This window comes from Triticum urartu, chromosome 5A (assembly GCF_056163025.1).
Source record: "Triticum urartu cultivar PI428250 chromosome 5A, HENAU_Tu73, whole genome shotgun sequence".
NCBI lineage: Eukaryota > Viridiplantae > Streptophyta > Magnoliopsida > Poales > Poaceae > Triticum > Triticum urartu.
In genome coordinates this window covers 429,506,512-429,532,395 of record NC_141877.1, presented here as the reverse complement: position 1 = coordinate 429,532,395, position 25,884 = coordinate 429,506,512, and positions in this window count along the sequence as shown.

The following is a 25,884-nucleotide window of genomic DNA, read 5'->3' as shown; positions in this document are numbered from 1 at the left end:
TTGATGGCCCCTTCAATCGTCAATAATGACGCTGTCCAAGGAGAAACTTTCCTCCCCGGACATATATTTGTATTCAGCGGCTTCACATTGCGTGCCAATTCGCTTGGCCATCTAGAGCACATCGAAAGCTATGCCCCTGGCCATTAGGTCAGATTTAGGTCAGATTTTGATGTACATAATTATGACAATGTATATATTATAGTCAATATAATAAACTGGAGCCTCAGCTAAAGCGGGGTCTTTGTTGTTTTTACATCATATGTGTTTTCATGGGGGCTTCTGTTTACAAAGCGGAATTTTGTTGATCCGGCTTGTAAAGCCACACATATAAATGGAAATCACTAGGGGGCTTGGTCATATCTGAACCTTAGCTACTCCTCTTGATCGGCTTAGGGCCAAAGGGAAATCACTAGGGGGCTTGGTTGTATTCACACCATAGCTACACCTCTTGATAGGCTTAAGGCCAACAGGAAATTATGTGGGGCCAAAGAGAGTGTTGCACCAACACAACTCAAACATAGGCACATACCGAGCACAGCTCAAATATTACTTGGGGGATCTTTGCTTCTCAAAGAACAAAGAGTCTGCACCCTTCTAATAGGCTATCAAGCCAGGCTTGGAAGCCAGGTGTATTCACCTAAAACCCCGGGTTATCCTGCCTCTTTAAGTAAGCCACTCCGTCCAGGTAAACATGGTATGACCCGTCGAACGTTTGACAAGTCAATCTCATAGACCCTGAACTTGTCAAGGTTAAAACGATTATTGGTTAAATATTGAGGTCCATCTTAAAAGGCTTTGTAAAATGGTTTAACTCAATGGCCTGGCAGCCCATGAAAAGCCTCGATTTATGGCCTGGCAGCCCATGAAAAGCCTCGCATTTTCTTCTTGTATTTTTTTTGCAAAGTTTCTCTTCTCTTTTGATAAAATTCATAAGTGTTTTCTGATAAACCGGCGTTTATTACAACCCAGCGTGGCTTACAATGCTAAATTATTAGTGCACGATCAGCTATAATCCGGCCTTATTGTTCCGGTCTGGTTTTGACTACAAGTCACCAGTATTATATGGATAAAACCGTTGTTTATCATAACCCGATATGGTTTTATTGTAAACTGGCAAACCTGGAAGGAGTCATATATACTCCAGCTTGGTGTTATCACCCTTTTATAACAATCATGGGTCAAACAACGAGATAACATGTATTCTTTATTTTATATCTGGTTGTTTTTAAACAACCTTGGCTTTACACCTAGCCTATGTGTTTGGGCATCATGACCCATCCAGCGGTAAACCGCCAGGACCCTTCAATCTCTTGTATACAGGAACAAGTTAAAATACAGCCACTGCGGATTATGCATATAATAAAGATCCCAAAATCATGGCGAGTTATCAGTATCAAGCAAAACAAGTATGCTCGATGGCATAACAGACAAGTGTTTGAGCTAGCTTATTACAAGGCGTTTTAATGCCCACACTGGATAATTGTTTCAGTAAATAATGATAGGCTGCGACAGACTAAACCGGCCTCCGCTTCAGGATTCATCACCAGGACAACTTGAAGATTGAGGGTCATCTTGAGTCGGTGCATCCTCCTCCTCTCTACCCAGTGGCTGGAAATCAATCGTTGTCCAATCGATTCCAGTTAAAGCTTGGAACACGGCTTCTTCACTTATAAGGGTGGAAGGATCAATGTCAGGGGCATAAGTGTGCTTACGAATTGGCGGAACAAGATCTTCTACATCATGTCTTGGCGTAGGATATCTTTTCTGATCAGCGTCATAAACCGGCTGGCAATGAGAAAGATCCATTTCATCCGCCAATTTGCTCGCTATGGGTCATAGTTCCCTTGTCAGCCTTTGGAGATCATCATTATTGAATTCTGAACCGTCTTCCTTTACGCCAGGATAGCCTTGTCCAATATCTGCCAGTTCAAGATCTGGAATCCATGCCTTGGCCCGGATTAGCGCAGTCAGCGCGCCTGATCTTGCAGCTGATCTTTTAAGTTCATCCAACCGGGCAGGCAACATTGACAGCTTCTCGATGGTTTCATTTATCAGCGTTGGAGGAGGCCTGTTATAAGCAGCAGTGCAGATAGCCCGTTGGGATCCGGAATACAACTGCTCTATCAAAGTATAGACAGCCTTCAGCTTCATCCGCATGTCAGAGCCCAGATGGGTAATGCGGGTCCCTGTGACATTACAAACATTAGTAAATTGGTAATTGACACAGTAAAATGATTTCAAAAGCATCAGATGAGGATACTTACCAAATACAGCAGAGGTCATAGCGTTTATTTGCCGCTTTAAACTGGCCAGTTCTTCGACCACCGGTTTAAGGGCTGCCTCTGCGTCTTCGGCCTTCTTTACTAAAGTAGCCTTCTCCGTGTCCCAATCTTCATGTTCCTTCTTGAAGTTTTCCTTCATCTTCTCCATGGCTATTAAGGCATTGGTCAATTCCTCTTTGGCTTTAGAAGCCTCCGCTTGCTGAGATTTGATGTTCTCTTGAAGATCAGCGGTTTGGGCGTCCTTTTTGCTCAGCTCAGCCTATAAAGAACAGACATGTCATCAACGGGTTGTATATATTTGAAGTACCAAGCATATAACAAGTTATGCACTTTGCACTTGGGGGCTAATGCCTACTCGCTTCATTCTAGAAAATTATTTCAAGTCCCAAGTATAATACAAGCATTATTCTTCGCACTTGGGGGCTAATGTACATTTGCTCAAAAGTAACAGTGGTTAAAGTCCCGGTTCACCTTAGAAAGGTAAACTGGACCTTGGGGATTACACAGGCGAAAGTTACGAGGATAGAATGCTAAAGTACCGGTTCATTTTTAAAGGATCAACCGACCCTTGGAGGATAAGTATGCAGAAGTGCGGTATTATGAAGTCCCGGTTTTTGATTACTATCATAAATCGGCCCTTGGGAGCTACTGGAATTGGTACTTACAATTGGACTTAAGAGAGAAAAGGATTGGTAATTACCTCATAGTGTTCCTTCATTAAGTTCACTAAACCGGCTTCATAGTCACGGTTTGTGTACAGGCGGTTAAAAAACCCAGAATGGAGCTCCTGGGCGTTGAGGTGTGCATAGCTTGATAAATCGGTGCTCCATTTGCCTTTCTCCATGGCAGCACGTTCTTCTTTGGCGCTATGTTTTGCTAAAGCAACAGGATGGCTAGGGGAGGTATGGCCAACGCCAGTAATGATAACATCAACTTCCTTGTCACCAGCATCCTTTACTGGAGTTGGGGGAATATCAGTAGCCTTAGCCGGACTAGACGGTCCATCATCAGTACGGACTGGACTTGCCGGTTTATCCTCTTGCACTTCGGTATCAACTTCCAGTTGTTCAGTAAAGACATGATCTGGAGGTGGCGGGTCGTCAAGCGTGGCATCAGCAGTTGCTCTCTTCGGTTCTGAAATTGTCGCCGGTTCAACTATCACATGGTCATCAGAAGGTTTATCTACACGACCCTTCTTCCTAGGTGTGGCTTTGGCTCTGAAAGAGAAAGGTATAGCACATAAGCATAAAGCATCAAAAAGAGACAGCTTAAGACATTTACCCCGGGACGGTCTTGAGGGGTGGAAGCTGTGTGGCAGTTGATTCGTCGGATGATGAAGGTGGTGTTCCCTGATAATTCGAATCAGACGGATTAAGAGGCTGGCGGAAATAACCCGCCTTGGGGTAAGAAGTATTGGAAGTATTTGAAACCTCAGATTGGCGCTTCCGAACTGGAGTATTTGGCAGACCGGTGGAACTGATTACTTGGCCGCTATGATGGGTTGTTCGGCCTGCTTCGTGTTGCTGCTTCTTCAAAAGAAAGTTTGGGTCCAAGTAAGCTAGGGGGTGAGAAAATCTTACTTTCCGGATTGCTTGACGGATTTTTTGTGTTGGCATAGGGTCTGAACCAGAGGAAAGGATAATTATCTCTGCGTCGTCAGCTTGGCTGCCCTCGGCGTCATCCTGATAAATATCATTGTCAATGAGGTGTATGAAAAGTGAACCAAGGGAATCAAGTTCTACCTCTGCGTCCGGTTCATCAGGGTCGTCATCAAGTTCTAAACCGATTGGTTCAGTTGCCTTCCTCTTGGAAGATTTCTTAACAACCTTCGTATTTTGACGAGGAGCCTTAACCGTTTTCTCCTGAGGTTTCTTTTTCCAGAACAGGTCATCACCCTATTTAAAAGATGGGCAGATGGTATTAAAAGTTGCACAGTTCAAAAATATCAGGTATAAGCGGAAGCAAAACAATTCTTACAGCGGGTGGTTTGTTCTGTGTGTAAAAGGGACTTAACCCGGTGTTGCTACAGACAACTTCCGGTTCATTCAACATTTTCTTGACAGACTCAGTGACTTCATCATCTGTTAGCTGAATGTCAATATGACGTTGGGAGTCTTTTACGTCGCTGATATACTCGCACATTAAACCGGAGCGGCGACTTAATGGCAAGATACTCCAGGATAGCCAGCAATGGACAAAGTCCACACCTGTCAAACCGTTGGCCATGAAAGCTCTAAGCTTGGCGAGTTGAGGTGCATACGAGGCCCGTTCCTTGGCAGTTAGTCATTGCGGAAGCGAATGAGTGTTGGTAAGCCGGTGAGCATGGTAACCAGGTAGAGGGTTCTCATCTTCAGGAGAAGTGTCCTTGCAATAGAACCAAGTCTGATTCCAATCTTTTGGGTGACTGTGAAGTTTGGCGTGAGGAAAGCTAACATCCTTCCTTTTCTGAATGGAGACGCCACCAAGTTTAGTATTGGGCCCGTCTACAAATTCAGTGCGACGGTTTAAGTGGAAGAAATCCCGGAACAGCTCGACAGTCGGCTCTTCTTGTAGGTAGGCTTCACAAAACACCTGAAAGTTGCAGATATTGGATACAGAGTTGGGTCCAATGTCTTGAGGGTGGATCTGAAAGCTGGCAAGTACATCCCGGAAAACCTTGGATCCAGGCGGTTTAAAACCACGGCCCATATGATCAGTAAACACTACTACTTCACCATCTCTGGGGGTAGGAGGATTTTCCGGACCAGGAACTCACCAATGGATTTCATTCTTCTTCGGTAAGGTGCCAATTTTGACACATCCATTCAGTTGCTCCTCAGTAACCTGGAAAGGGACCCAGTTACAGGAATAGAATTGTTTGGACATTGCAAGTAAAGAGCTGGAAAAGATTACTGCCGGTTTATGATTCATAATGACAATGCATAAAGTACAATAGGTTGAGGAAAAAGGAATTGAAGCATGCAAAATTGATAAACCGGAGGAAGTTATAAACCGCCTACGACAGAGTGTTTATAAATGGTAAAGCGATGAGCGGTTTACAAGGGGACTAATGGCATATGACAGATTACTTTCTACAAGGATAAACCGCCTATGCAGATAAGGAAGACACATATCTAAGGCAGGAATGACTAAGTGAGGAAAAACAGGTTTCACAAGTTTACATTGGAATTTTGGATCTACCATAAGTCAGGAAAAGAAAAAATATCTAGACCTAAAAAAGTTTGGTCCTGAAGCAGTTCACAAAAGGTCCAGACCAAGTTCTTATGTGTTTAAAGTTTGGTTTGATGGTAGAGATAAGGAATATCATAGTTACTGCATGGAACGCATCAAGCTTGAGGTCTGCTATCTATGGACTGACGAAGAACACGAAGAGAGTGCCATGAACCTGTACGAACCCTAAGTGGATCTACAGAGGAGAGAAGGTAGAGACTTACAACAATTGTTGAAGTAGCGGAGGTGCGCCGCGCCTCTCTGATGTGATCATGTCGATGTAGCAGCCAATGGTGAGGCAGAGGTGAAGCTCGACGATGGTGGCAGCGCTCGGGTGCAGGAGCGTCGTAAGGAGGAAGAAGAGATGGAGATGCAGAGGAAAGAAAGGTAAAGGGGTCCTCAGCCCTATTTATAAGGGTAAAGAGATAAGCGACATGGGCGGGAATCTAGGAGCCCAAATAAATGGATATATAATGAGGTTGTCGTTTCGATTGTTGGATGCTCATAAATGAAAGGGTATCTTCGGTTTTAAATGAACAGATGACGTCACGACAGTTTACTACAAATCTGGAGGATGACATCACGGCGGTTTACAAGATCTATGTGAAGGTGCAAAGGGAGGGATTCTTCTAAGTGTTGAAGATTGATATGAACAAGTTCAAATCAATCTGGGGCCTAATGTTGGGGATATTACTACTGGACAAAAACCGGCCAGGAGAGGCCGGGACATCCTCATGATGATTACCTTACTTGAAGCCCGTGAAGACATGAAGGATGGCGCTTCATGGAGGCCCAAGGCCCAAAGGCGGGTTAAAGCCTATAGATGTAAACCGACATTGATGTATGCTTGTATGATAAGATAGGAGTAGAGGCCGAGCCGCACACGTATATGATTCGGCCTTGGGACTCTGTAAACCAGCGGGCGTCGACCTATGTATATAATGGGGCGACCCGGTGGCGGTTTAGGGACAACACACAACAACTCGAGAGCCAGGCAAAGCGGATTCGCTCCCTGGTCATCGAAACCCTAGCAATTCCATCACAACTGCAGTAGGCTTTTACCTTCATCGTAAGGGGCCGAACAAGTATAAACCCTCGCGTCCTTTGTCCGCTTTAAACCCTTTTAAGCTAACCCATAGCGATGGCTCCATGACTAAGTCCTTTCACGAGGACATCTGCCGTGACAAAACCACGACAACCGCGGTAGCCGCTCCCGGTCACCCCGATGATCATGACCTGAATCTGTCATCTGGCCGCATCTAGGAGATTGCTCCTGCAACTGCTCTGGCCCTAGATCCGAAGCAAGTTGCTCCATCCAAGGAAGGGAGGATCAACCCCACCATGGAGGCCACAGATTCCACGGTGTTGGAGCCTCACTAGACTTAACTTCTCACGACGTCTTTGTCAGTGGAACCCCGGACTCATCTCCGGCCGTAAGTTCCAAACCACGTGAGCCCGCGGACGCCAAGCATGATCGCTTATCGGTCTATGAATTCAGCGCCGCAGACATCTTTCGGCACTCGCCTTTGGGCGATGTGCTAAACTCATTAAAGAACCTGTCCTTGGCGGAGGACTCACAGCCAAACTATATCCGGCTCGAACTAGGGGCTGACGGTGGAGAATTTTGCTAAAACTAGCAAAGACAAGTCTAGACGCAACAGATACAAACGTCGAAACAACAGCAATAACACCAAGGACACGACAGTCAATGCCGGATTCAGGGGCTCTAAGTCCGGTCAGCGTAAGAAGCCGTTCCAAAAGAACAATTCAGGCCCATCCAGCTTGGACCGCATACTTGATCGTCTGTGCCAGATTCATGGCACCCCAGACAAACCACCCAATCATACAAATAGAGATTGCTGGGTTTTTAAACAGGCCGGCAAATTAAACGCTGAGAACAAGGAAAAGGGATCGCAAAGCGAGGACGATGACGAAGAGCCCCAACAACTGAACACAGGGGGACAAAAGAAGTTTCCCCCTCAGGTCAAAACAGTGAACATGATATACGCTACCCACATCCCCAAGAGGGAGCGCAAGCGTGCGCCCAGGGACGTCTACACGATAGAGCCAGTTGCCCCAAAATTTAATCCATGGTCGTCATGCCCGATCACCTTTGATCGCCGGGATCATCCGACCAGTATCCGTCATGGTGGCTCAGCCGCACTTGTCCTAGACCCAATAATTGATGGGTTCCACTTGACTCGCGTCCTTATGGACGGACGTAGCAGCCCTAATCTGCTCTATCAGGATACAGTGCGAAAAATGGGCATTAACCCATCTCGGATCAAGCCCACCAGGACTACCTTCAAAGGAGTCATACCAGGTGTAGAGGCCCGTTGTACGGGCTCAATCACACTAGAGGTTGTCTTCGGATCTCCGGACAACTTCCAAAGCAAGGAGTTAATCTTCGACATCGTCCCATTCCGCAACGGCTATCACGCACTGCTCGGACGAAATGCGTTTGCTCGATTCAATGCAGTACCACACTATGCTTATCTCAAGCTCAAGATGCCCAGTCCACGCGGTGTCACAACAGTCAATGGAAATACGGAACGCTCCCTCCATACAGAAGAGCACACATCTGCCTTAGCAGCAGAAGTACAGAGCGGCCTTCTCAAGCAAAACCTTAATTCGGTTGCCAAGCCCACGGACACCGTTAAGAGGGTTCGAACTACTCTGCAGCAGGAGAGCTCGGCCCGTCAGGAGCTCGACTAGCAATCCGGCCTCCGTCGCAGCCCCGATCAAGTGATGGCATTCATGCCGCGCGTACATAACTACGCACTCAAAATCCCATGGGCATCGACGGAGGCACAGCTAGCTTGTGGTCCGTAGTACGGCTCAACCGCGTCAGATACACACATACTTTCTCTTTTACTTGTTTCCTTTGCAGGTCTCAATCCCACAAGCACCATCTGGTGGTCTGATCATCGTTCCTCTTGAAGGATAAACACACCAAGACGATGAGAAACACAGACATATGGGGGACTTTTTAAGTGATTCTGTTAACGATAACTCTACCTATTTTTCAGGACTCATATGCAGCTCTCCCTTGGTTTCGGCATGTCAAATAGCCTATTGCTTATCACACTACCTATATCAATGCGCTTTGACGTACTAATTAAATTACAATGAGAACAGTTTGTAGCTGGAGCTGAAGAACTCCGGCTTTTTACCTTCGTATCTTTTCTGTTTTCTTTCTTTCTTCTTTCTTACCAGGTAGCACCCGTATAGTTTGGTACATTTTCATGTTCGCCAGGCGCTGCATAGCACCCCACACTATGGCAACAGAAGTCCGAACACTTTTTATAAGTATAGTTCGGCATCCCGAATTTAGCATTATATGCATTGGCTCTGAATCATGTCTTTGGTCAATAGTTGGGTTGCCCGGCTCCTGTGCTTGCTACTTTACGTTCCGCTATATCGGCTAAGGTAGTAAAGGGAGAACTACTGCGATTGTGCCTTGGTTTATCCAAAGGAGCACCTCAGTAGAGAAAGCCGAAAACTGACTATCATGATGAGGCGAGAGCCGGTCAGCTGTTTGAAGGTTGCAAATCGTTGTTGATTTCTGCCACATTACGCGAAGGATTGGTACTTCCCGATCAGACGCCTATAGCACTCTAGTTCGGACACTAGGGGCTGCGCCCATGTTTTTATTGTCACACTCCTATTGCTAAGTGAGGGTGTTACAACCGCATAGTCTGGTTGCCTGGTTCGTTGCGCTAAACAACTCCTTCAAGGACCATCTAATTGGATCAAGATTGTTTAGATTCCATCCCGAACACCCCCGTACTGCCTACGTGGGGGTAGCAGCTGATGACTGGTTAACCCTCAGATTTCATACAACATGGCCGCACAGCAAGTAAAATTTTTAGAAACATAACAAGCATTATATTGCATAAACAACTTGTTTTATACAAGGCCAAGGGAGATCGGGTACATTCATTCAAAGATAAAGTCTTTCACACAGTGATCCGCAACAATGCGGGACCCCTCTAGGACACCATCAAAATACAACTCGGGTCGGCGATGCTCCTTGCCCTCAGGTGGCCCCTCGGTCATTACCTTCTTGGCATCCATCTTCGCCCAATTCGTTTTGACGTAGGCAAAGGACATCCGTGCACCTTCGATACAGACCGACCGCTTTATAACCTCAAGTCGGGGGCAGGCATCAACAAGCCGCTTCACAAGTCCAAAGTAGCTGCTACGTATCGGTGCGGCAGGCCATAGTCGGACTATCAGCTCCTTCATGGCTAGCTCGGCCGCCTTGTGAAGCTCGGCCAGCTGTTTCAGTTGGTCACCGAAGGACACCTGATGTTCGGGTCCAAGATATTGGGACCAGAACAACTTCTCCATCGAACTCCCTTCCTCGGCTCGATAGAACTCGGCAGCGTCTGATACGCTGCGCGGCAAATCCGTAAACGCCCCTGAGAGCTCCAAATCCGGGTAAGTAAAAGGAACGCTTCCTTCACAAACTTGCTTTAAATAATGAAAGCCTTACCCGCCGTGATCTTCCGGGCAGCCTGGATTTCCTGAAGGGCACTCTGGGCTTCGGCTCGAGCCTCCTACGTGCTCTGGAGGGCCTTCACAAGTTCGGACGCTTGCGTCTTAGAATCACGCTCCAAGGACTCACACTTCTTGACAGCGTCCTGGAGCTCTTGCTAAACCTCGCCGACCCTGGCCTCGTGCTTCTCGCGCGCGGTGCGTTCCATGGCCGCTCTGTCCTCGGCCATCTTTAATGCCTTCTTGAGGGCCGCCACCTCAGTTGTGGCCCCAAATAAAGTTCACGGAACTTTACTCAGCACGAACCATTCGTCCTTCCTAAACATACACGCAGGTTACTGCATACCTTTGCTGTCGTCCAGCTGCTTCTTCACGAGGCCGAGCTCCTTCTCGGCCCGCTCCAGGTTCTGCTTCAGTCCGAAGACTTCCGCAATGTGAGCGGCAGCAGCCAGCAGCGACGCCTGCTTATTCACAAAGACATATTATGTTAGACTCATGCGACAACTATTTTGATCCCCTGTTCGGCTTTTCCTTTTCGGACACCGAACAGAGCATCGGGGGCTACTGTCCATATTGTGATATTTTTTCTACAATTGTTACCTCAAAGCCTGTTAAAAGGCTAGTGTAGGCCTCGGTCAATCCGCTTTTGGTGGACTGAACCTTTTCGATCACCGTACCCATAAGGACACGGTGCTCATCCACAATGGAGGCACCTCGCAGCACCTCCAGTAGATTATCTGGTGCCTCTGGTTGTTCAGAGGTCACCGGTGGAACGGGCACACCTCCTCCTTTCGGGGAAGGCCGTTCACTGGATTTCGGAGCCGTATAGGTCTCCGGAATGGTATCCGGCTGACGGCCGATGGGAACTTGTCCTCCATTGCCAGTCTCCATGGGGGCTTTCTCCCCCATGTGTCCGGCAGCCGAGGAGTCATCCTAGGGCGCCGCCTTAACGATTTCTGGAACCTCCCCCTGGTCTGGGAAGGTCCTTTGGGACGCCGCCTCATCATCACCCTTGGGCGAGGCAGAGTGAGCAGGCGGCAGAGACATGCTAGCCATCTCCTTTCAGTATAGCGAACCCTCTGTCGAGGATCGCGGGGAACCATCGCGGGCCGGACTATAATGGCACAGTTTAAGCATATTAATATTATAAACTGGAAAGGACAGGTATTGGGAGGTGCGTAGGGTTTTTGGTACTTACGAGGCAGCTCGAGCTTAGTCCGGGGCATTCGCTCCGGACTGCTTTCGACGTCCCATGTGGAGTTATCCGCAAGGGAGCCCTTCCCCATCTTGGGCGCCTTCGCCTCCAAATTCGTGGAGGCCTCTCTTTTATTCTTTCCCCCTCCGGGGGGAAGTCGTATTCTTCTTCCTCCTCGCCGTCGTCTTCGGCGACCGAAGAGTCAGTCTCGTCTTCGGACGACATGTCCGAAGCGCCCTTTCGGCGAAGGCCACTCTGCTCCCTTTGGCTGTCTTCTTGGCTTTCTTCTCTGGCACATTATAAGGCGCTGGAAATAGCATCTTCGTTAGGACTGGGGTTTCCTCATCTTCGGGAAGTGGAGCTGGACAATTAATCCGCCCCGCTATGTCGATCCAGGCCTGAAAATTGATAGGAAGGCTTAGACTCCTCCCCAAAATATGCCAGTAAAGGCTATACCTTGAATACATGAATGAACTTACCGGATTGGCCAAGAGCTTTATGTTGAGCCCACGATCTTCGGTCATGGGCGGTGGCGTCTCGCTGGCCTTAAAGAGCACTTTCCAGATATCTTTGTGCATTGTGCCGAAGAGCTCTCGTAGTGTCTGGTGCTTGGCCGGATCGTACTCCCACAAATAGCAAGTCCGGCATTGGCACAGAAGGATCCGGCGAATGAGCATAACCTGGATCAAGTTGACGAGTTTGATCATCTTGGTTATCATGTTCTGAACGCACGTCTAGAGCCCAGTCAGCTTGCTCGAAGAGCCCCAAGCAAGGCCCTTCTCTTGCCAGGAGGTGAGCCGCAGCGGAGCTCCGGATCAAAATTCAGGGGCCGCCGCCCAGTTGGTGTCGCGTGGCTCGGTGATGTAGAACCTTACTGACTGCCATCCCTTCACCATCTCCACAAAGGAGCCTTCAGGCCATGTAACGTTGGGCATCTTGCCCACCATGGCACCTCCGCACCCTGCCCGTTGTCCTCTCACCACCTTCGTCTTTACATTGAAAGTCTTCAGCCATAAGTCGAAGTGAGGTGGGATACGGAGGAAGGCCTCGCAAACGACTATAAAGGCCGAGATGTTGAGGACAAAGTTGGGGGCTAGATCATGGAAGTCTAGCCCATAGTAAAACATTAGTCCGCGGACAAACAGGTGTAGAGGGAATCCCAGCCCGCGGACGAAGTGTGCAAGGAATACAACCCTCAAGTGGGGCTTTGGGGTAGGGACGAGCTATCCTTCGGCCGAGAGACGGTGAGCGATCTCCTTGGCCAGGTATCCGGCCCCTCGAAGCTCCTTGATGTCTTTCTTCTTAACAGAAGAAGCCATCCACTTGCTGTCGGTGTTCTGGAACGGGGGTCCCCAGACTTGCCTGCCTGCGGCCTGTGGCGTGGCTCAAAGGGGGGCCCAGCACGGCCCATCTTCACCAACACAAACCCAAGACCCTCGCGAGGGGCCAAGCCTCGCGAGGCGGACGACGCGAAGCTTCCTCAGGCATGGCCTCGTCAGGCTGGCTCACGAGGAGGCGGAGAGATCAAGGCGGGGTACCTCACGAGGTGCCCATGACGCAAGCGATGACAACTCAGGGCGCCAGGCGGGTGCCAGCCTGCGCAGCGTCCTCCTTTCCTCTTTGGTGTGAAGGGGGCAAGCGCAGCTGCGAAGTACCGAGGCATCAGGCAAAGGTTGCCATTTCGGTGCAACAAGACCAAGACCAGGAGGACTACGAGACGGAGGTCATCGTGGAGCCCAAGACGGCGTCATCACCAGAGCTTTGCGCAGGCGAACACTACTTTTGTCAGGATAGTTGATACTTGTTGTCCCCCTTCAAATTAGCCCGCCATTGTTGGCTCCCTTCCCACTCAATATTTGGGGAGAGGCCCAGGGCCTCTATAAATAGGACCAACCACCCACACAGCAAAGGGGGTCGGTCAGAGCAGAGAGAGAGAGGGAGAGAGAAAGGTGGCTGAACTCCTCCCAGCAGTTCATCGCCTCAGCCAAGAACAGACCCTCACGAGGCTGTTCTTCCTTGTATTGTTCATCATCAACAGCCCAAGAGGCAATCCACACACCACACACTGGAGTAGGGTATTACACCACAACGGTGGCCCGAACCAGTATAAACCTTGTGTCTCTTGTGTTGTTCTTTCCTTAGTTTAGATCCTAGCACGGCACAGGGGTGCAGGAAGGTAGGAGGCGAAATCTCCGCGCGCACCCTAGTGTTCGAACCTCAAGGGTCTGCCGGAACCCGAAATCCGACATTTGGCGCGCCAGGTAGGGGTGCGCCGGAATTCATCTTCCACCGCCCCGTTCTCCTCCGACCGTCACGCCCATGTCTGACGCTCGTCGGGCCCGCGCCGAGCGCCGGGCCGCACTCGCTTCCCGCGTCCCCCAGACCGCCCCCGTACCGTCACGCCCATGTCTGACGCTCGTCGGGCCCGCGCCGAGCGCCGGGCCGCACTAGGTTCCCGCGTCCCCCAGACCGCCCCTGTCGGCGGGCATCCACGCCGTTCCCCGTCACCTGCCGTCAACGCCGCCACCGGCCCGGCGGGGGACGAGCGGCAAGCATCGTCCCAGTATCCGTCCGTGCGGCAAGACGGCCGCACCGCAACTCCCTCGCTCGCCCCAGCTGGATCTTCGTCCCGTGCGCTCCGCGCGCCCATGGAGGCTCGGGCTGCACTCATCGCGGCAAATGAGCTCCTGCGCTACCGTCCCATCGATGACGTCTACGAAGAATGGCTCGACCGCGTCGCCGAGCTCGTCCGCGCTGCAAGGGGCTCTTCCGCGTCGTCCGTTCCGCCGCACCGCACCCCGCCCCGCGCGGGCGAAGAGGCTCCGGCGGCGCCCCGGCCGCCTCCTCCTCAAGAAGACGCCATGGCTCCAAGGCGCATGGCCCCTGGGCGGAACCCGTTCCGTCAGGTGCCAGTGCAGCAAGAACAGACGCCATGGCTCCGGCGGCGCCCCGGCCGCCTCCTCCTCAAGAAGACGCCATGGCTCCAAGGCGCATGGCCCCTGGGCGGAACCCGTTCCGTCAGGTGCCAGTGCAGCAAGAACAGAGCTGCCAAGAAGTCCCTCGCCCGCCAGAAGCTGCCCGGGCACTCCCTGCTCCAGCACGTCGCGACCATCCCCCTGCTCCAGCGCGTGGGGACATGCAAGACCAAGCTCTCCGTCACCTAAGGCCTCCCGTGGCCACAGCAGGCTGCCGCGCCTACACCACCGAACTACGCAGCGTTGCGTGGCCCGGCAAGTTCAAACCAGACCTGCCTCCTCGCTACGACGGCACGGCCGACCCTGCGGAGTTCCTCCAGCTCTATGAGCTGGGCATCGAAGCTGCCAACGGAGATGAGAAGGTCATGGTGAACTGGTTTCCCATGGCGCTCAAGGACGGGGCCCGCACCAGGCTCCTGAACCTGGCTCGAGGCACAATCTCCTCCTGGGAAGAGATGCGCACCCGCTTCATCGCCAACTTCCAAGGTACTCGCGACCGGCCACCCGCCGTGAGCGACATGCGCCGCATCAAGCAACAATCCGGGGAGACCCTACAGAAGTACATCCAGCGCTTCAACAACTCACGCCTCAAGATCCCCATGGTGACTGAGGAGGCCATCATCTCAGCTTTCTCCGAAGGAGTGCGCGACGTCAAGATGAAGGAGGAGCTGGCGATGCATGAAGACCTGTGCACTTCCTTGGAGCTGTTCAACTTGGCAAACAAGTGCGCCAGGGCTGAGGAGGGGCGTCTCTCCCTCCTCGAGCTGCCTGCCGCAGACCCAGAAGAGAAGAAGCTCAAGGCCAAGGATGTGAAGCGCAAGGGGGCTGCAGTGCTCGCGGCAGAACCAGACACCAAGCGGGGCAGAGATCAGCCCGAACCCCCCAAGGGCAGCCGGTACTGCGTGTACCACGACCTCCACACCCACAACACCAACGAATGCCAAGAACTCCGAGCCGTGCGTGAAGGAAGGGTCGGCCGTCGCCCCGACCGCGGTGACCGGGGCTACGGTCGAGGAGGAGGAAGAAACGCAGGACGCTGGGAAGACCGCAGGCCGCGCCAAGGGTGGCGCGACCAACCTCGCGAGGATCGCTGGCAAGACCCGCCTTGCGAGAGAGGATGGAGGGACCAGCCTCGCGAGGGAGACTGGAGGGATCAGCCTCGCGAGGATCGCCCGCTAGGCAACGCAGGCCTCCCACTGCTGCCGCCGCAACCAAGGAGAAACGAGGACCGCCGTTGGGACGAGGAGGCTGGGGGCTTCCAGGAGCCGCGCGCGATCGCCTGCATCTTGGGCGGAGCACAAGCCCCAGCCTCTTAGCGCATCTTTAAGCAGTTCGCCCGCGAAGTGAATGCAGTACTCCCCAGACTCGAAGCCACACGCCCTCTCAGGTGGTCGGCGTGCGCCATCACGTTCAGCTCAGCAGATCAGCTCAAGTGTGCGGCAACCACCGGAGTCCTCCCGATGCTTTGTTCCCCAATCATCAGCAACATGGTGGTCACCAAGACCCTCATCAATGGCGGGGCAGGGCTCATCAACGTCCTGTCCGTGGAGACGTTCAACAACCTCCAAGTGCCCTACAGCCAGCTTCAGCCAACCAAGCCCTTCTCCGGTATCACTGACGGCTCCACGGTCCCGATTGGGCAGGTCCGCCTCCCTTTCACCTTCGGGGCACGCGACAACTACCGCACCGAGCTCATCGACTTCGACGTCGCTCACATTCGCCTGCCGTACAACGCCATCCTTGGGTACCCAGCGCTGGCCAAGTTCATGGCCGTAACTCACCACGGCTACAACATCCTCAAGATGCTAGGAAGTGGCAGAGTGATCACGGTGCCCTGTGAAGAGAGGGACGCACTGTGTTCCCTGGAACGAGCCTTTCAGGCTGCATCACTGGAAGACCCGTATCGCGGAAGCAGGAGGCTTCCCGAGACCGCCCCCAAGAAGAAGAAGACATCGTCCGGCCCGGCCCCACAGGAGGCAGGCCCCTCAAGGCCCGCGCCTGCCCAGGGGGAACCTCCCTCCATCGCCTAGGAAAGCGCGCCCGGCGCCCTCCCCAGGCAGGGCCCGGGGGCTCCCCCCTGGAGGGCCACCGACCTAGCCAGGGTCATGAGGGAGGCGCTTGGGCACCACATGGAGGCGTGTTTTGAAGCACGTTTCCCTCAAGAAGGAGCAAGGCAAGGAGATCCAAACCCACAGGAGTTCGTCAGCAAGGCCATTCAGGAGCTACAGGAGTCAAGAGTCATGAGAGGCGCCCACCGCCTACCAGGAGTGGCCCCCCATCCAGGCGAGGATGGTGGGCTGCGCGTCTGCATCGACATACTAGGGCTCAACCGAGTCGTCTCTCTGGAGCGCCTCTGGCCCTCGCAAGTGGGGCGCTGCGGAGGTCCACCCCACAACTACGTTTGCATGCCTTACGGCTTGCCGAACGCGGCTGACGCGTACTAGCGCCTCATGAGGGGCATCATGGAGGCACGAGAGGCCAGGCGTTCCGCAGCCCTGGCAAAGATGAAAATGGCCCGCGAGGAGCCGCCAGCGCCTCCAGAGCCTCCCGAGGCCCCTGGGCCTGGGGGCTCGTGAGGATCGGCTCCCGCAGCCCCCCGAGCCTACTACACCAACACCCCTTCGTCCTCAACATCATCAGGTGACATCTTTCGAGTTTTACTTCCAGCTGGGAGCGCCCCCAGGGCTGCATTATTCCCAGGCCGCGTGGGTCCGTCCCTGCGGCATGTATCCCTTTATTCCATGTTAGCTTACCTTGTTGGGGGCACCCCTCAGGCTGCATCACCCCCAAGTCGCTCGGGCCTGACCCAGTGATCTCCGCATTCCCAGCATCTATTCGAACGAATCCACTCCTTCGCGGCTAACGTGTTTTACCTACTTGCCTACTCAGCTGACGCCAACTAACGGAGCTGCTCCTGAACGGCACGACGCTTGCGCATGGGTCCGTCCCTGCAACACCGAAAAACCTGGATGGCTGAGCTCTGGCCGCGGCAGCCCCGCGTAGCGTCACCTCGTCAAGCCTTCAGTGCCTCACTACCCCTCAGAAGCAACCAATGGCTGACCGTCAATTGTATAGCAACCCCTTGCTTTTTCTATGATGGACCTGCAGGACCTCCTGAAGGAGCTGCATCAGGCGAGGCTCTTGCTGTGCCTCCTTCGCCCTCGTCCGCGCGAACCGCTTGCACGTTAAAGGGGGGTGCCTGAGCATCGCGACTCAGGGCTCCTACTGGCTCTCCAGCCCTCACCCTCTGGCCTTGACCACAGCATCGCGGCCTGGCATACCAGCGACGGCTGAGATTCGCTCGAGGGCCGGGACCCGAGGACGTAGAGCAGAAAGGGGAGCTAAGGCGAGAGGGAGGAGACACACGAGGACCTCGCCAAGCAACCCCGCTCCTGCCGGTGCACGGACCCGGCCACACACCAGAGAGCGGCCCTTGATCCTCGAGATAAGTTATCGCCCGGCAGCGCCAGCTACCGTGGCACCATCCCCGCACCTAATGCTATCCCTTGTTAGCGACGCCGCTCCCCTTTCTCACCAAACGACGGCTGCTTGGGCGCCAAAGGGGACCTCCTGAGCATCGCGACTCAGGGGCTCTTACCGGACTCCGGGTCGCTCACCTCCTGGCCTTGACCACGGCATCGCGACCTGGCATACCAGTGACGGCTGAAGCCGCCTTGGGACTGGGACCTGTCGGCGCAGAGCACCAAGCCCTCGTGACTTTCGAAAGGGAGGACTGAGCTAAGATGGAATGAGCAACTCGCGCGATTCTACGACAAGGGTTATATATACAAGACAGGATCACATGCACCTTACAAGCCCCTACGGGACGCGTTTTTGATTCCTCGCAGGGAACGGATCCTAAAGGGACACAAACTACGCGCGTCCCTGTAAAAGACGCCATCATCAACAGTGGGCCATCAAGCACCAACGCCAACCCCATACATATCAGAGTTGGCGGCGGCCTGACGAGCCCGCCCTGCTCCAGGGGCGGCGCCGGCTTGGGGGCTCGTAGCTATCGTCGCTCGTCTCCAGAGTCGCGAAGAGCTCGCTGGAGTCGCTGGAACCTCCGACGCCTCCACCACCTGAGGAGCCTCCAAGGGAGTGGGTGGAGTGCCCAGTCCTCGTCACAGCAGGGCCCTGGCCACATTCCCCGGGGCAGCACTCCAGCCGGCGCCCGCTCGCATCAAAGACCTTGAAGAGCATCACCGAAGCACCGTCGTAGTCCAAGTGGATCGCGAAGACTCCCCTTGTCCTGCAAACCCGGGCGATCTCCCTCCAGCCCCGGGTCATGTAGACCTCGCCCGGGGCGACGACCGCGACCTCTGCCTCGGTCACGAGGGTGCTGCAGCCGGCGTGCTGTAGCCAGAGCTCCAGGGGCTCCCCCTACGGGATGATGGAGGTGAAGAAGGGAGGCAGGCGAATCCAAGACTGAAGAGGAATGGCGATGTGGAGCACGAACTCTTGGGAGGAGCCCTCGATGTGGACCCCAGGGGGACGACCCACACCTTCGTGACCCGTCGGCGCCGACAGCGGCGCCGCCCGTGGCGGTCAGCATCAGCTCCTTCGGGGCCCTCGACGCGGGCGAACAATGGAAGCGGGAACCCCGGCAGCGCCCGCTCGCCCCAAGGCCTCGGCACCACCTGAAGGTCCCCTTCGTCCGGGCCACGGGGGATGAGCCGTTTCTTCGTCGGGAGAGGGTCTGGCCCCTCTCGGGGAGCCTTTCCCTTCTCTGCCGCCGAGAACCGGCGGATCGGAGCTATCGCGGCAAGACGGAGCAAGGATCGGGAAGAAGGAGAAGCAAGGACGGGTGGACTGGAAGGGCGCGCGCCGTTCCGTACTTATGGCCGGCGAAGGCCAACCGCCGGCCTCCACGATCGCAGGTAATCATGACCCGTTTTTGCATGCAGGGACTTGTCCCATCCGTGGAGTTGGCGAGGCATCGAGGGGAAGTGGAGACACCCACGTCCAATCAACCGCCACGCGGTGCCTAAGGCCGCAGGCTGTTAGGGCCCGCGGCGCTTCGCTCTTGCCCTTCCGCCTCCCTGCATGGCCAAGTCCGGGCACGCCTTGGGCCCGGGGGCTACTGTCGGCGTTCTGGGAACGGGGGTCCCCAGACTTGCCTGCCTGCGGCCTGCGGCGTGGCTCAAAGGGGGGCCCAGCACGGCCCATCTTCACCAACACAAACCCAAGACCCCCGCGAGGGGCCAAGCCTCGCGAGGCGGACGACGTGAAGCTTCCTCAGGCACGGCCTCGTCAGGCTGGCTCACGAGGAGGCGGAGAGATCAAGGCGGGGTACCTCACGAGGTGCCCATGACGCAAGCCATGACAACTCAGGGCGCCAGGCGGGTGCCAGCCCGCGCAGCGTCCTCCTTTCCTCTTTGGTGCAAAGGGGGCAAGCGCAGCCGCGGAGTACCGAGGCATCAGGCAAAGGTTGCCATTTCGGTGCAACGAGACCAAGACCAGGAGGACTACGAGACGGAGGTCACCGTGGAGCCCAAGACGGCGTCATCACCAGAGCTTTGCGCAGACGAAGACTACTTTTGTCAGGATAGTTGATACTTGTTGTCCCCCTTCAAATTAGCCCGCCATTGTTGGCTCCCTTCCCGCTCAATATTTGGGGAGAGGACCAGGGCCTCTATAAATAGGACCAGCCACCCACACAGCAAAGGGGATCGGTCAGAGCAGAGAGAGAGAGAGAAAGGTGGCTGAACTCCTCCCAGCAGTTCATCGCCTCAGCCAAGAACAGACCCTCGCGAGGCTGTTCTTCCTTGTATTATTCATCATCATCAGCCCAAGAGGCAATCCACACACCACACACTGGAGTAGGGTATTACACCACAACAGTGGCCCGAACCAGTATAAACCCTGTGTCTCTTGTGTTGTTCTTTCCTTAGTTTAGATCCTAGCACGGCGGAGGGGTGCAGGAAGGTAGGAGGCGAAATCTCCGCGCGCACCCCAGTGTTCGAACCTCAAGGGTCTGCCGGAACCTGAAATCCGACACTTGCCACCAACTCCGGATCCGGACATTGTTGGAGTGTTTTCTCTTGAGTGGAGAACAGATGAGGACTTGGGCGTTGGAGCTCAAGAGTGCAAAGGCAGGAAGAAGGCGTGGGGGAAGAAGGGGAATCTTATCTCCTTATAAGGGGAGTGAATATTGAATGCGACCCCATTCTCCTCAAAATTCGCCTGCTCCCAAGGGCTGTGTAAAGGGCACGATTGGGTTACCCACGCCCGTATTGATGAGAATCCTGTAATAAGGGGACACGATCTCTGCTTTGACAAGACGTTCCAATGGCAACCGCGTCTCGAAACGTGGAGCGGCAGGCAAAAAACGGTTCGAAATTTTGACCGGATGGACATGATGTCATGTTGTAAAAGTTGTCAGCGGATTGGACTCGTGTATTATTATATTCTCTCTATGGTTGTGTATGGTGTGTGTTACAGGTTCGGACACGATCAATTCATCCGAAGACTATTTTGGAGTTCGGAAGGAGGAACTCGCCTTGCAATGCCGAAGACAGCACTAAGCACCAGATACCTTGTCATTGTAGCCAGGTTTAGGGGCTATTGAGGGAGTCCTGGACTAAGGGGTCCTCGGGCGTCCGGCCTATTAGCCATGGGCCGGACTGATGGGCCATGAAGATACGAAGACCGAAGACTGTACCCGTGTCCGGATGGGACTCTCCTTGGCATGGAAGGCAAGCTTGGCGACCGAATATGTAGATTCCTTTCTTTGTAACCGACCTTGTGTAACCCTAGATCCTCCCGGTGTCTATATAAATCCGAGGACTTAGTACAGATAGGGGTTTAGCCATTACGATCTCGAGGTAGATCAACTCTAGTAATACTCATATTCATCAATATCAATCAAGCAGGACGTAGGGTATTACCTCCATAGAGAGGGCCCGAACCTGGGTAAACATAGTGTCCCTTGTCTCCTGTTACCATCGACCTTAGACGCACAGTTCGGGACCCCCTACCCGAGATCCACCGGTTTAGACACCAACAGCGGACGCGCCCGGTTGGGTCTGTGGGTGTTTGAGTGGTCAAATTTATCAAGTTCAGCTGTAGATGCTCTAACAAGCTTGGTGAAGTAAACACCATGGAACTAGAAGGCACCACAGGCTCTCTAGTAGCCGACTTTGCAGGGGAGCCTTTACTCGATGTTATCAGTACGGTCACCACCTTTGTTGTTGCCCGAAGAGTTATCTTTTCCACTCCCATTGTCTTTTCCCACACCCGGATCAGGCTTATCAATATGATCACCATGAATCCAGTCACCACTCTGAAGGAAATATGCCCTAGAGGCAATAATAAAGTTATTATTTATATTTCCTTATATCAGGATAAATGTTTATTATTCATGCTAGAATTGTATAACCGAAAACTTGATGCATGTGTGAATACGTAGACAAAACACACTGTCCCTATTATGCCTCTACTAGACTAGATCATTAATCAAAGATGGTTAAGTTTCCAAACCATAGACATGTGTTGTCATTTGATGAATGGGATCACAACATTAGGAGAATGATGTGACGGACAAGACCCATCCATTAGCTTTGCATAATGATCGTTAAGTTTTATTGCTATTGCTTTCTTCATGACTTATACATATTCCTTTGACTATGACATTATGCAACTCCCGAATACCAGAGGAATACCTTGTGTTCTATCAAACATCACAACGTAACTGGGTGATTATAAAGATGCTCTACAAGTATCTTCGAAGGTGTTTGTTTTGTTGGCATAGATCGAGATTAGGATTTGTCACTCCGAGTATCCGAGAGGTATCTCTGGGCCCTCTCGGTAATGCACATCGTGATAAGCCTTGCAAGCAATGTGACAAATGAGTTAGTTGCGGGATGATGTATTACGGAGCAAGTAAAGAGACTTGCCGGTAATGAGATTGAACTAGGTATGAAGATACCGACAATCGAATCTCGTGCAAGTAACATACCGATGACAAAGGGAATGACGTATGTTGTCATCATGGTTTGACTGATAAAGATCATAGAATATGTGGGAACAAAAATGAGCATGTAGGTTCCGCTATTGGTTATTGACCAGAGCGGTGTCTCGGTCATGTCTATATAGTTCCCGAACCCGTAGTGTTGAGGATATCACTACTGGGCGTAAACCGGCCTATCTGGGCCGGGTTAACTTCTTCAGTAGTTAACTATGTTGAAACCCAAGAAGGTAGATGAGGGCTCAAGGCCCATAGTCGATTCAAGGACTGTAGCCGTAAACCGGCGTTGGTATGTAACTTGTATTGTAAGTTAGGAATAAGTAGAGACCAAACCGGACACATCTATGAGCCGGTATTGGGAATCTGTGAACCGACGGGCGTCACCCGTGTATATAAGGGGACGACCCGGTGGCGGTTCAGAAAATAGACAACAACTCGAGACATAGGCGAAGCTTGTTTGCTCCCTAGTCATCGAAACCCCATCAATCCCATCACAACTAGACGTAGGCTTTTACCTTCATCGAAGGGGCCGAACTAGTATAAACTCTCTTGCGTCCCTGTGTCCGCTTTAACCCCTTCAAGCTAACCCGTTGCGATGGCTCCACGACTAAGTCCTTTCTCTAGGACATCTGTCGTGACAAAACCACGACAGTTGGCGCCCACCGTGGGGCTATCACACGATGGTTTCAAGTTCTTGGAGGGCCACTTTGAAGGACTCGAGGGCTACGCTGTGGGCCGGATGACTAAGAGTCGTCGCGGCAAGCTCTACATCGATGATGCAGGCTGGGGCCCCGAGGCCGGCTCAGTTGAGTACGAGTACCGGGTCCCCTTTGGTGGCATACACATTTTCATCGGCAAGATTGGTGAACCGGGCCCTGAGCCGGACATCTGCACCGACCTCGTCGAAATGGCTCAGCGTGCGCGGTGCGCCCGGGTTAAACCGGCCGTGAAGCGTGCCTTCGTGGGAGTCATCCATGGAGGAAGTTACGAGGATGGATCGGAATCTCGCGGCGAGACCGTCGTTTATTCCGGCGATGAGTCATCAACCGGAGAAACCGAATCTCTATATCAGCTACAAGATGGACGGATTGGGGGCTGTTCCGATGGCGACAGTATTCCGAACCCCTCTTATCTACCCAACCGAGTTGGAATATTCATGGCCGGAACACAAGCAGCGCTTCATTCTTCGACCGCTGCACCAATAACCTCCGGTTCAGCAGCGGCGACAGCTGCCGGGGCAGGAAGCTCTGCATGCCCGCTGGCTCAAGTTCTATCAGATCTATTTGATGCATTGGTTGCGCTTATGGCAGAAGCTAATCCGGCGGATCAGGAAGTCCACAACGCGGAGATTGCGAAGGTGAAGGAATAGATCACGCAGGCCAAGGCGGACCTGGCAGCTGAGAGTGCCAGGATGACCACGGAGCGGGCCGCTTTAGACGCACAAGCCTACAGGCTCATGTTGGACCAGAACGCGTCGCATGAAGTCATGAAGAGGAAGTACCGATCCCGTTTGCCTTCGGTTTTTGAGGCCAGAGACCTTTTCAACACCCCAGGAGCAGGAACCAGTAATCCGCTGGAGGAAAGCCAGTCGGAAGCTCCGGGGACCGGTGCGCCGGTTCAGCCCCGTCCGATGAATCCGCGTCGTCAAAACACTGTTATACCTCAGGCTGTTTCAACACCTCCGGGTCACTACTCCAACCCAATGTACAATCTCGTTGCCGCTGCTGCACGGCTGGAGGCCATTCCAATTGAAGGTGACTCGCCGCAGGTGGTAGAGACACGATGGGTCAAAGAGCTTCTTAGGACAGCTTTGGTCCAACAGGAAGCATACTCGTACAGCCGCGACCGGATCCACTCGACCCCTCGTCCAAGCCGGAGCTATAGCAGGCGTATGGATGAACCAGCAGTATCAAGTAATGAACGACGTGGAGCACCCCGCGGCAACAATCGGGCGGGTGGTGCTGATAACGCTCAGGAAGTGGTGGACCGGGCCCGAGCGCGCACGGAGGCCGAGTTAGCCGCACAGTATCAGGCTCGGCAGCTTACACCGGTTCGTCCAACTATTTCGGTCGAACCCGGTGTTACTTCTAGCTCTTTGGGGGTGCCTTGCCTTGTCCCCGCTTTACGCAATGTGCGCCTGCCCAAGGATTTCAAGGGCCCGCGCAAGGTACCAAATTACACAGCGGATCAACCCCCAGAGACATGGGTGGAGCGCTATGAGATGGCCATGGAGATGCTTGATGTGGATGATGCGGCATGTGTGAAGTACTTCACCATGATGCTTGAAGGAATGGCCCGCACTTGGTTAAAAAGCTTACCGGCCAACTCTATCAGTTCATGGGCCCAATTACGAGCCCGGTTTATCAGTAATTTCAAGGATACATGTAAGCAGCCTATGTCGATAGTGGACTTAGCTGCCTGTGTCCAGGAGGAAGGAGAATCGATGACTCATTGGGTGCGCCGGGTCTCACAAGTGTTGCATTTATCAGACCGCATCAACGCTGACACCGCAGTCTTAACCCTAGAAGGCAACTGCCGGTTTGGGCCCCTAAAGTTGAAGTTGGGACGGATGAAGCGCCATTGCACTGACATGGGGACCCTCATGGCCGCTTTGGTAAAGTAAGCTGATTCTGATAGTACCAAGGATCCTGAATCTGATGATGACAAGGCAGGGAAGGGAAAGAGGAACAGCAACTCCAAAGGTCAGCAGCATCACTTGGCAGGCAATGGTGGCGGAGGCAAGCGTAAAGCGGATGGTAACATGGACTTTGTGGCTAATACCAACGCGCAGGACAAGGGCCAGCGACGTAAGGGTAAACCGCCAAATCGCAGTGGGGCACCCAACCCTAACCCAGACCGCCTAAATTATCTACTGAGCCAGCCCTATCCAAGACATGGGACGAAGGAGGTGCCAGCAAACCACCTTTGGAAGGATTGCTTTATTATGCAGGAGTTCAAGAATTCTAATGCTTTCCGGTATGATCACGGCTCCGGTGGTGGCTCAGGATCCGGGCCGGGTTACGGTGGAGGAAATTCCGGTCCAGGATTTAATGGTAATCCTGGCGGACATAATAATCAAAATAATCAGAACAACCAAGGTGGTTACAACCAGCAGCAGCAACAGTCAGGTTACCAGAGCAACCCAAAGCTGTTGAATAGTGGGCAGTACCATGTCTTCACCACTAGCTTGGACAAGCGAGACCGGAAGGTTCAGAGGCGGGCAGTCAACTCTGTTGAACCGGCCGTGCCCCGTTATTTACGCTGGTCTGAACAGCCAATCATATGGAGCAGAGAGGATCACCCTCCCCAGGTTGATAATCCGGGTCAGTTGGCTCTGGTGGTGGAGCCTCAGGTGGGAGGTTACAAGTTCACCAAAGTGCTCATGGATGGAGGGAGCAGCATTAATATCTTGTACTATGAGACCTTCCATCGTATGGGACTAACAGATAAAAATCTCAAACCGTCTAATACGGTGTTCCACGGTGTGGTACCTGACAAGTCAGCATATCCTATTGGTAAGATAGCTCTGGAAGTGGCCTTTGGAGATGATCATGATTCCAGGTTGGAAACATTGACGTTTGAAGTGGTGAAAATCCAAAGTCCATATCACGCCCTGTTTGGGCGACCGGCCTACGCCAAGTTTATGGCACGGCCCTGTTATGTGTATTTGCAGCTCGAAATGCCGGGTCACAAGGGGAGAATAACGGTTCATGGAAGCCGTAAAATCGCTTTGGAGTGCGAGGAAGGAGATGC